Raw genomic sequence first — 13,103 nt, forward strand, 5'->3', positions numbered from 1 at the left:
TCCTTTCCTGTTGTTAGATCAAAGCCTTCTGGTTGCTCCATGTAGACTTCCTCCTTGAGTTCCCCATTTAGAAATGTTAATTTGACATCCATTTGATAGATTTTGAATCCTTTTGAGCAAGTGAATTCCTAGAACATCTTGATAGCTTCCATACGGGCTATTGGTGAAAATGTCTCTTCAAAGTCAATTCCTTCAATTTGTGAATAGCCTTTGCTGACAAGCCTTGCCTTGTTTCTGATAACCTGTCCTTCCTCATTCATTTTGTTTTTGAACACCCATTTGGTTCCTATTATGTTTTTGTCCTTTGGATGAGGTACCAGCACCCATGTCTTTTTCCTCTCAATTTCGGACATTTCTTCTTCCATGTCTTTTACCCAATGAGGATCCTTACTTACTTCTGCAAATGTTTCTAGTTCTATCATAGATAGAAGGGCAATGAATTTTCTCTTGGGTGTAATTGTTACCCTTCTTCAGGTCTGCACACCTTCATCTCTGTCACCAATAATCTTCTCTTCTGGATGATATAATTGGACATACTTCATATTTGAAGGGGTATGAGGTGGTTCTCTTTCCTCTTCTTCTTCTTCTTCATCTATTTCATCTTCTTTAGGTTCTTCTTCTTCAATGAGAAAGTCATCTTCATGTTCTTTAATTTCCCTTTCTGGAAGATCTTCATCAACCTTTACATCAATTCTTTCCACTATTTTCTTCAGTCGATAATTATAGCACATGTAAGCCTTGCTCCATGTAGAGTATCCAAGAAATATCCCTTCATCAACCCGAGAATCAAACTTTCCTGGTGAGCCATCATTGATTTTTATGAAGCACTTGCTTCCAGATATCTTCAAGTACTTCACTGAAGCAAGTCTTCCTTTCCATAACTCATAACGAGGTTTTTCACAATTTGGTCTTATTGAGTTCGATTCAAAGTATAGACAGTTGTCCCTGCTGCTTCTCTCCAAAATTTAGGCTACAAGTCTGTTGCTAATAACATTGTTCTTTCCATTTCTTGGATTGTTCAGTTTCTTCTTTCAACTACCCCATTTTGTTGAGGTGTTATGACAACAGAGAATTCCATTTTAATTCCATGAACATTACAAAACTCACTAAACTCGTTTGATGTGAATTCTCCCCCTCTGTCTGTTCTGAGGCACTTAATTTTTGAATCTTTTTCATTTTCTACAAGGGCTTTTAGATTCTTAAAACGCTCAAAAGTTTCAGATTTATACCTTATAAAATATATCGACATCATTCTAGTATAGCCATCAACAAATAACACAAAGTACCTTTCTCCTTGGAGTTCCTGATTTCTAGTTGGCCCACAACCAAGGGCTTCGATGTAGATAGCTCCTTTGTCTTGTGGCTAGTTCTGGTTTTCTTTCCATGTTGACATGGATCACATACTCCTTGATTTGGTCTGAATAGCCTTGGGATGTCTCCTACATCTTTGATATTGCTGATATTGATTAGATTTTCGAATCTTTTATGTCCAAGTCGCTTGTGCGACAACCAACTTTCATTTGTCCGACTCAGGTAGCATTTATTTTCTTGAATATTGTTCAGAATGTAAATGTTGTCTGGTGTTCTCACCCCTTTTGCCACAAGTTCCCCTGAGGCAGAGTTCCTTATTTCATAGTCTTTGGTGCTGAAGACAACCTTATGTCCTTGATCACAGACTTGGCTAACACTTGGGTGGTTGTGTTTGAGTCCGTCAACTAGTAGAGCATTTTTATCTTTTCCTTTTCCATTGATTAGAGTAACAGTTCCTTTTCCTATAATTCTGGCAGATCGGCTTCCAAAGGACACATTCCTTTCCTTTTTGCTCAGTGAGACAAACTCCCTTTTGTCCCCTGTCATGTGTCTGGAGCATCCACTATCCACAAACCAATGGTTTCCATTATTTTGAGCATATAGAGCCAAGCCACATTTATCCATGTTGGAGTTCTTACTACTCGTCTTTCCTCCTTTGAGTGGGCAATCTTGTTCATAGTGTCCATTATTTTAGCAGAAAGAGCAAATTAGATCAAATTTCGTCAAGGGATCAAATGAATTGATTATTCAGTCCTTTAGCTTTGGTGTTTCACTTCTGCGAGCCATGCAATGTTTGGCTTGATGGCCAAGGCTTTTACAGTGAAAAAATTGTCCAAGAAAGATGGTTTTGTACCGATTGAAGTAGCCATGGTTTGAGTCGTTTTCCTTCCTGGGAATTACTCCTCCCTAATTCTTTGGATTTGCGATGGGCCCTTGGTGGAGTACAGGTTTGTATTTTCTATAGTGTCCATGATTCGACTCGACGTTCTTCTTTGGAATAATTCTCTCTTCATTCTTTGGAACTAGGATGCACTTTTGATAACATAATTTTTCTTCTTTTGGATTGCAAGAAAGTGCATTGGCATAACTTTTTTCACTGTTCTTAGTGCTTGAGTATTCTCCTTTGAAACCTATTCAAGACTTGTCATATTGAGGTTTTTGATTTTTCAGAATAGTCTCAAGTATTTGAGGGATTTTACAACCCTTTTTAATTTTCTCCAACTACTTTCCTAGAGACACTATTTCAGCCTCATGTTCTTCACAAGTCTCTTCTTTTTCTTTAAGATTTGCTTCCAAGAGATATTCTCTCCTTCTTGTTTCCTCGTTTTCCACTTTGAGAGAAATGATTTTGTTCCATAGTTTCCCATTTTGTTCAATGGCACTTATTAACATTTCTTCTACATTTCCTTCCAGCCCTGAGTCATCATCATCTGCAAGTGCCATGAATAATGTTTCTTGGCTTTCACCATGTTCGCTTTCCTCATCTGATTTCTTTTTTAATACCATAAACTCATCCTCATCAGACTCATCTTGCTTAGAGAAGATGTTCTTCTTATTGAACCCTTTCGTTTTGTGTGCCATTCTTTTGTAATTTCCTTCATCATCACTATCATGTTTAGGAGGACATTTTGCTGCATAATGACCTATTTTTCAACATTTAAAACAGATAAGGGGGTACTTGCCTTTAAGCTTAGATCCTTTCTTCAGTTTTCGTACAAATTGAGCCAATTCAGATTCCATATCTGACTCATCACTACAGTCATTCATTTCTTTCCCCTTCTTTGACTTTAAGGCCTTGAATGTTGCATCTTTGGAGCTTGGGCCCCCTTTCCTCATTTCATAGGCAATGAGAATTGCATGGAGTTCATCCATTTTGAGGGTATCTAGATCCTTTTCTTCTTTTATAGTGCTTATTTTGGAGTCAAATATGTTTGGAAGAGATCTCAATACCTTTTGAACAATGGTACTTTCTTCAATTTTTTCATCCAATCCTTTCAGGGAGTTTACCACTTCAGCTACTCGGAGGAGGCACACTGCAATATCTTCTTCATCTTCCATCCTCAGAATTTCAAATTGTCTTCTATGAGTTTGAAGCTTTGCCTTCTTTACTTTTGAGGCTCCATCGTATAAGCCAACTAACTTCTCCCACATTTCTTTGGCATAGGTATAGTGCATGGCTTTTTTAAACTCGAAATTAGTGATTTCACTAGTGATGGAGTTCAAGACCTTTGCATTTGCGACGTAGGATTTCCTCTCATTTGGATTTGTTGGAAGAGTGGTATTCATTTGGTATTCATTTTGAACAAAATGCCAGACTTTAGGTCCAAGGGACATTAAGTAGTAGGCCATTCTTTTTTTCTAGAAACCAAAGTTAGTGCCATCGAACAGAGGAGGTCTTCTTGATGCTTTGTGATTTGTCATCATGGCTACAGATCCTTCTTCAAGCTATTAGGCTAGTATGAAGAAGCCTGCTCTGATACCAACTTGATGCAAATACTGAGAGGGGTGGTGAATCAGTATTTCTTTTTAATTGTTCTGGTAATTTCCAAAAGCATATATATATAGAACACATAAATCAACAACTGTAATTAATGCTTTTATTAAACACAATATAGTGCAATGAAATAAATAAAATATAAGAATATATCTGATTGTGATTAGTTGCCAAGCTCCAACTTGGACTTCAGTGAGGCTCCAACCTCCAGAGCACCAACTCTATTTTTCACTAGTTCTACACTTAGGAGCACCTACCCCTAAGGACTTTAGTCCTGTTCAGTTCTGAGGCTCCAACCTCTTGGGCTCCAACCCAACCTTGGTATAAAGTGATATGCTGCTAATCCCTCTGCAGCTAAGGTTCTCCTTCACTCCTACTCTCCTGCCTCTGCTGCCTCTACTACTTCTGCTACCTCTACTCCCTTTGCTACATCTACTACCTCACACTTTGGTTCTTCACCACGACAACAACAACCACTGTTCTCTGTTTTTACTGTTTTATTCATTCCCATGCCTCTGTCCGTTCATTTTTGCTTACACCGCCTCTTAGGCTTCCTCCTCGGTCGCTGCGGCTTCCTCTGTGCTGTGTAAGTTTACTGAATTTCTGGGGACATGTAAATTCATTATAAAGGTCCAAACGATCCACAAAGAACACATCTTCCTAGTTTACCATAACATTTCTCCTTAAGCATAGTTCTTCCAATTAAACAGAGATGTTTTGTCCCAGTCGCAATCATAATCGCCATGATTCACCCTTTTCAACTGACGTTCAGCCTTTTGAACCATCAAAATAGCCATCATAATCCTTTCGGCTTAAAACACCCCACGCAAGCCAAAAATTCCATTACACATAGAATATGGGAAAAACAGTCAAACAGATTAAAAGGCAGACTTGATGAAATATTAGAATCGCACCTATTCATTTATCGGGTTCGGTCCATATCGCAATCAGTGCTTTAAACTTCCAGAGGTCCTTTATACATCAAGACCATGGCATTGCCGATGGCCGACGATGGATCCTCCACTCGACGCGATATTATATTAAGCGATGTTATAATGTTTAATAAGGTCCACATGCTTTATCGCAATCGGCGCTCGTAGTCAGACAAACCTCTGTGTAGCATTGCGATGGGTGGATGTGATATGGTATTAAACCATATTTAATATGCCCATCGGGTCTGCAACCTTATCGCAATCGGTGCTTTCATGTGGCAAGGCTTTACGGATTTCGATATAGCGATGGACGCGATAATGCATTAAGTCATATTACATTGTCGCGGTGGGTCCACATACTTTATCACAATCGGAGGTTTTAGTCTGGCAGGGCCTTAACCACTTGCGATATATAATGCTAACATGTCAGACTTGATAGGATCCCAAAACTCCCATGCATATATTTTCAGGTCTATTTTCTAGATCCGATAGTGCATTTGCCTATACTTAGTGTTTCTGCCTTTTACGCTTGCTGATAGTGTTAAGCCTATGTATATGGGCTTTCCGTCTGCCGATAGTGTAAAAAAATGCATTCATGGGTTTTACGGGCCTGATAACATATATATATATATATATATATATATATATATATATATATATATATATATATATATATATATATATATATATATATATAATTCTGCGCCTCTGATGGCTATCTGCGTCCTCTGTTAGCTTTGTTTGCTCCTGTACTTTGGCATATATGGTCCCCAAACGTTGTTTGAATGCATGCACACACACACACACACACACATACACACACACACACACATCTGAGTTCTACTCCTCTTGGCTTCGTCTGCTCCTCTTGACTCCGTCTGCTCCTCTTGGCTCCTCTTGGCTCTGTTTGCTCCGCGAATATTGCCATATTGACATCAGTGACAATCTATGTCCAACAGATGCTATGCTAGCTATCACTATGGTGCGTTGATAAGTTTTAATAATGATTTTTTCACCATCTATTTCTATTAGTTTCTTGCACAACCTCATTGTGTTGTGGAGAAAAAATATTTAAAAAGGTTTCAGGAGAATCAAATTTTAATTTTAGAGAATCCTTTTTGTCATCTCTCTATTTCAAATCTAGAGATACGTGAAAGGAAGGGTCAATATTTGTGAGGCATGTATGTAATAAAATCCAATGTAAGAATACATCTTATTTGAATAGCTTGTGTTCCAAACATGGGAATAATGTTGCCACTTCATAAAATGAGTGTGAATTGGGACTTTTCTTCTTATGGAAATAATACACTTTTATTCATTCGTTCCCAATGCTTATACGATGGGGAAACACATTTATATGAGCCTAGTTTATGCAATCAATTAGGTAATGAAGGACAAGAGTGATTCCTACAAACGAAGAGACAAATGCACATTCTAGGTCAAACCAATATGGAAATAGAGATGCACCTCAAACATCTAGAGGGGTTCCCTCAAGACACTTTAGAGTTTTTTCATACTTTTAAATCCTTGTATGGTTGATCTAGTGTATTAAACATGCATGATAAAAAATGGAGCTGCAACAGGGAGTGGATACAATCTCTCTTCTAAAGCTAGAAAATCTATACTTTTGCAACCTACATGAACATAATCAAGGAAACCATGTTAACGAATTCCAGGTATGCAATTCCAACAACCACAATATTTTCATTCTTTGTCGTATGGTAAGGTCTATCATTTATAAATATAGGATTTACTAAAAACAGTCTAACGAATACATTATTTTAATTATTTGTCATATGGTAAGGTCTATGATTTAGAAATGTACGGGATACTAAAAAAATCTAAATTTTAAAACTAGAGTGTTTGTCCCTTGCAAGAATAACTTAACCCCTGAGGGGATGGCCAAATTTTTCTCCAACAAATGTGTGCTACATCAAGTTTCTACCATGGCTTCTTTATTTATCTCTTTATGCCTTATAAAGCACCCACCAAGAACCAATTCAACAACGTAGAATAAAAAATAGAAAGATCTATCTTCAGAGGATAAGCAAGAACTTGCCAAGAACAAAGCTAGTAGACAAGAATAGAAAACATAAATTATCTTCAAAACACTAGGAAGGCACCTACCAAGAAAAAAGCTAGCAAGGAAAAAAAACATGTGCTTGGAATACGCCTTATGTGCTCATGAGGAAAATCCCAGATCTATTTCATGAAGAGCCGGATGTCCCAGATGGCGTAGATGCCACGAAAGGAAACCGAAAGGAGTTACTTTGTAATTCTAGAAATTAATTCTAGTCAGGTAATGCTTGGTAATCGTAGCATTAGTTTACGAGGAAAAAAGTAGTTCATGGAAGCACTCAAAGCCACCATATATCATAGCTTCTAATATGATTGGTGCCTTGGGAAGAGGACAAATATATCATAGCTTCTAATATGATTGGTGCCTTGGGAGGAGGACAAATAATACCTCCACGTTTAAACCTTCATTAAAGTCATGGAAACTCATAAATTTTTTTAAATTGAAATATACAATTTCATTGAACTTTAATTTAATATCTTGAATTTTATTTTATTTTCGTGCACAACTAATACATTCTCCAAAATTGATTATTATAGTCCCTGGAAGGGTGGTATTTCACATTCAGTTCATTTCACTAATGGTATTGCACATTAGTATGTGTTATTTTTTTATGTGAAGTAATGAAGTTTACTTAGAAAATTGTTAAGTTTATTACTTAAGCCTTTTCTTACTTTTACGGATAGTAATTTTTTTCATGTTCAATTGTTAATTCATGAATCAAAATTAAAATTTATTATTCATTATTTTAGGTGGCTTAATTATAAATGAAATTATTTGATGGTGTTTACTTATAAAAGAAAATTTTATTTTTTTAATAATTTTAATGATAATGTTTTAATATTAGTTATGATGTAATTTAATTCTACCACATTTAGATGCTTAATATATTTGGAATTAAAATGGATGTGGAGTGGTCTTTAATCATGTGTGAGTACATGTTTTATCTGAATTAAATAATTTGCAATTTATTAACTATTATGTATAGTCTAGATATCACTATCAATAAGGTCTCTTTAAAAATTAAATAATGAATTCGATGATTATTAACAAGAGGATGCATATAGTTAATTATAGAAATATTTTCGCAGTGTTCTCAATCTATGTTATTTAATTTTTCTTACAACAACACATTTTATCTTTAGCATCTTTTTCTATTGACAATATAATAATGGAGGTCAAATAGAAGGCCCTTCAAACCCCTAACTTGAATTATTGTGGTAAAGTTCATACACTATATTTCCTTCTTTCTATTTTTAATTGTTGTTTTCTCTAAACGAAATCTTCATGACTGTTGAAGAATCTAGGGCAAAGTAGTGTAGTGTCATTATTCGTTACTTGATAACGATTTGTGAAGTCTTTTTACTTTTCTTGTTATCTTATTCTTCTTCTTATTATTAGGGCATGTGTGTACTTCATCAAACTACTATCAAAACATAAAAAAAAAAAAAGAACACAAAATGTTGGCTGTCTGCTAGGGCCAAAACCTCTCTTCTCTTGAGAAGAAAAACCTTTAGTGAATTTCTCTTATTGAAGCTTCTATTGTTTAATGCCAAACTCTATGCCCCTGGCAAAGAGATTCTCCAAGCACAAGTCAAGTATTCACTCCTTTCTTCACCATATACCCTGGTACTTCTTCGAGAACTTTGTTTCCCAGCACTTTGTCCTCTTACTTTTGGCACTTCATTCTTCTTTCAGCTTGCAAGTAAGCTTGTTTGTACTAGCTCTAGAGAATATGCCTTTGATCAGAATATTCCCATATGATGATTCCTTCACCTTCTTAACCAAATGATCTTCTTCTTCAAAGTGTTGGTGCAGATTGGATGTGCTTGTCTAGCAGCCCTAAATTCTCACATGTGTGATTTTTTTCTTTCTTTTGTAATCTCTTTCCTTCTTCACTTGAGTGCCCTTCATTTTGACTCATTAGGAGGCCTTATAGGCCTTGTTTACTAGCCCAAAATAGAGTGATATTTCATTGTAGTTTTCTGATGTAGTGATCGTAGGAAGACCCTTCCTTTCTCGCACATGTAGTTGTGATAACCCTAGAAAATAGTCCCTTTCACCTCAGCTTTTGTCTCCCTTCCTTAGTTGCCCTAGAAGACTTATTTTGATCCTTTTATTGACCTCTCTTCTATGTCGATTTCAGAGTGAAGTAATGTGTTCTATTTGGAGTGGACAACCTCTATAAATAAAGGATTGTCCCTTCCTTTAGGCTGACTAGTCATCTTGTTTGTAAGTCAGATTTGAGGGCTATTAGGACATTGATTTGTTGAGCACACTTCGTATAGTTTCCATGGTGGTGTGGCATGCTTGAAGGAGCTTCTTGATGGTGCCATTGCAAGGAGTAGAATTTAATTTTCTTGGAGTTTTTCCCTTTGAATTCATTATATATTTATACACGGTGTAACATGCCCTTAAGGCCTTCAACATTCCCTTTGGCTATTTTAGTCACCTATATCAATTTGACATGTGCTATACCTACTTCAATGAGAACACAAATCATTGGAATATATTATAAAATAACATCTATTTTCTTCAATAAGTACAAATATCAAAAGTACATTTATGAAGACTGAACCTAGTTACACTTTCCTTCAACATCCCCTCTTAACTAGGGAGGTATTCACACAACATTACAAGGTGTTCAACTATTATCAATCTTGAATAATTCACATAAGAGAAATCGAATTAGCAATCCATATGTTATAGCATCATATCCATCAACATTGTCATAGTGTAAGGCCTTGACTAACAACTCCATCACTTTACAAGTTCATGAGCTACTATGCTGGTGAGACCAATGATTTATAGAAACCTTCATCATTTTCTCTAAATGCACATACCCACCTGAGTGTTCTCTGAGTATGACCTTCTAGGAATATTCTTATCTTGGGTTCCCAGCCCTCAAAGAATATTGATCCTATTGCCTACTTTTATCTTGGATGCCATACACATCCTCAAAGTGTATTAGATGGCAGATTATTACCTAACTCTCTCATTATTTCATCCCAAATGAAGACAAGAATGTTCTGCCTACCTTGTCTCTACATTTCAATTCGTGTCCTTTATCTAGACTTACGACTGTTAGTCCCAGTATAGTGCATGACCCATGAAATGGAAAACACAATTGTCACTCCTTTGTTATCAGGGGTGATCCAGAACTCCCTCTTTATCAGGGACCTATTAGAGCTCCCTCTTAACTAGGGACTCTTTCCTTTATCAACAACTTCTTCTTTGTGGGTCCCTCAGCTGCTTGATCTCCTTCCTTTCTTGATGTCATGAAGTCTTTGTTCGAACTTCTTCTAGGTAGGGCACCATCCATCGATCCCTTACCTCCCTGGTTTGTCATGACATTGCTTCCTTTAAGGAAAGTGGATTTCATGTCATATATAAAGTTTTCTTGTCATCTAGGCTACTCCTTTGTCATCTTCTCCGTGATTCAGAATATTCTTCTCATGGATGCTTCGTTGTACTTGCTTTTTTGCATGCTTCGACCTAGTAGCCCATCATGACTTCATCTTTATATTGCTTCAACATTTCCTTTTGTTGGATGGTTTCTTCATCACGACATATTTGTAGAGTAGAATCAGTTATCTGCATCTTTTATATCTCCAAGGCCTTCATAGGTGTCAAGGGTCCTTTCTTCCTTTATCAGAGATGTATTTCCTTCTTTCGGAAGATATCTTGAAAGTATCTTTCTAGATAGTGATTCTTGGTGATCATGGTGTTCTCCCATATGCTTCATTTCCTTCTTCATTTTCTTCTTATTAGATGGATAGGTCAAGAATATAATGCTTCTTGTGATACCATTTGTTTCTTTATGGACTTGTCAGTATTTCTTCTTGCTTCTTAGACAACAATCTTATGCTGCTTATGTGAGCATATTACTTTGTTGAGCTTCATTACATTTTGTTACATGCCTTTGAGCAAGTTCTTCGTAAAAGATATTATTTCATGCTTGATCATGTTATAGAACTATCAATGACTCAATAATATACAAATGATAACATGACCAAACTTTAATGCATACACACCTCGCCTTGATTCTCCTTTGATCATCCTTTGGTGTGACCCTTCTTGCTTCTTCTTAGCTTGCTTGTATATCATACTTTTCTTTAATCCCATGAATTGGACTCCCAATGAGACATATTCTTTAGTCCATGAAGATTCTTTTGAAGATTCTATCATAGGATCTTAAAGATCTTTGCCTTGCAAATGTTTCATTTCTTTTAATGATGTAGGTCTTCTACAATACTTAATCATGATCACTTTTTCTTTCATGGTGGATGAGGACTTATACTAGGTATGTGTCTTCTACATGAATTCCTTGAGCTATATCTGCCATGCTCGTATATTATAGAAGATATTTATACTCATGAATTTTTGTTCTTATCATAAATGATACCTCTTCATGAGTATCTAGAACTCTATGTACATCATGGTAGATTCTGGAGAATGTTTCTAGCCATGCAATTTTAATTTATTCCTACATGCTCCTATACTACTCAAAACTTTTAAAGAAGTCTAGAAGTAAAGAGATTGTCCTAGTAATAGTAGAGATCCAGAGGATATTCCTTCTTTTGATCATTTCCTTCTTCTTTCATCTCTTCAGTTATGTGAACGTCTTCCCACTTCCTTTTGTTGTCATTGTCCTTCTTAAGCTTAGGAAAATTCCTTTTGTAGTGTCCATATTCTTGGCATCCAAAACATTGGATTTTGGACATGTCTTTGTTGTTTGTTCTTCGTTAACCAAACTTGTCAAATTTACGATTTGTTTTTTCCATGGTAGCAAATGCCTGCTCCTTTGATCCCACATCTTCTTTTGCCTTAAGTCTGGATTCCTCTATCCCTCATAGAGAACACATTTAATTGAGAGTGGTTTCTTCTTTCTTGGCATATATGCTTGATGTGAACTTTCCCCATTCCTCAGGGGTAGAGCATTGAGTACAACAATTGTCATATATCTGTCAAACATGACTTCCGCAAGCTCTTAAAGTTGACCTCTAATTTCAGATTTTTTTATGAAGTAGGGGGATATTGATTCATTTGTTATCTTCATCCTGTACAATTCATTCCTCAAAGATATCACTTCTCTGGTTGTGAATACCGAGAATAGATCTACTAGCTTATCATAAATTTCTTTCGACGTCTCAAATTTTGAGACGTATGGAATGAGAGAGTCTTTAATTGATTCTATCAGAATCCTTTGAGATCTTGTCTCATCCTTGTTGTACTTGACTAAGGCTTGAATTGGTTCCTTATCAAGGATAGTGATATTTCCTTTGACATGCTCTAGGAGTTCATTCTACTTGAGTAGTAGATCATTAGTTTTCTTCCATGCAAGAAAGTTATTGGTACCTACCAATTTATTGCTTTCCTTCCAAAACAACATTGATATATGTTCAGAAGGGGACATGTACTTACTTGATACATTTTGGGATGTAATGGATTTTCTTCCTCCTTGAAGTCTTGATGGCTTGTCTCCCTGGACCTTGATGTTCTTCATGATGCCTTCTCGAAGTGGACTTACTTGATGATGAGATTTGCTTGAAGACATGTAACTTGATCTAGGTCCTACTTCAATATGTTCTTCTTTGTAGGTTCCTTTATGTAAGTCTCTTCTTATAACTTTTGTATACCTCCTTGATGAATGATGGATTGTATACCCTTCCTATCCTTGAATTGACTGAGACTTCTACGGTTGATGCTTCAACTTTGTAGATGTTTTTCCTTGATGAGTGTTCTTGAGTTTCCCTTTTCTTGATGTGCCAACTTAGCTATGATACCAGCTTGAAGAATCTAGTGCAAAGTAGTGTAGTGTGATTCTTCATTACTTGATAAAAAATTGTGGAGTCTTTTTACTTTTCTTGTTAGCTTATTGTTCGTCTTATTCTTATTAGTGCATGTGTGTACTTCATCAAACTTCTATCAAATGTAAAAACAAGAACAAAAGATGTTGGCTCTCTACCAGTGATCTGAAAATCACTCGTGAATGATCTCAATTAATTAATGAAGGTATTATAGACTCATGTGCTAGGGTGTGCCTATGTTATTTTAAGTAATGGATCGATAAGATTGCGAAATACACAGGCACTTGAAATAGCAAGAGAAACACAGTAAGAAAATACAAAACACAACAAATTTAATAAGGAGTTCACCCAATCCTCCTGGGCTACGTCTCCTGGTCCGACCTTCAGTGGTGGCCTTTTCTATTATGTCTTAAAGCAGAGATTTTACAATAAGGAGCTCAATTTGAGTCTCACTTAACGGAGAATGATCAGTAGGATTG

This window comes from Pinus tabuliformis, chromosome 9 (assembly GCF_031772625.1).
Source record: "Pinus tabuliformis cultivar Carrire ecotype Pingquan chromosome 9, CPIR1, whole genome shotgun sequence".
In the NCBI taxonomy this organism is placed as follows: domain Eukaryota; kingdom Viridiplantae; phylum Streptophyta; class Pinopsida; order Pinales; family Pinaceae; genus Pinus; species Pinus tabuliformis.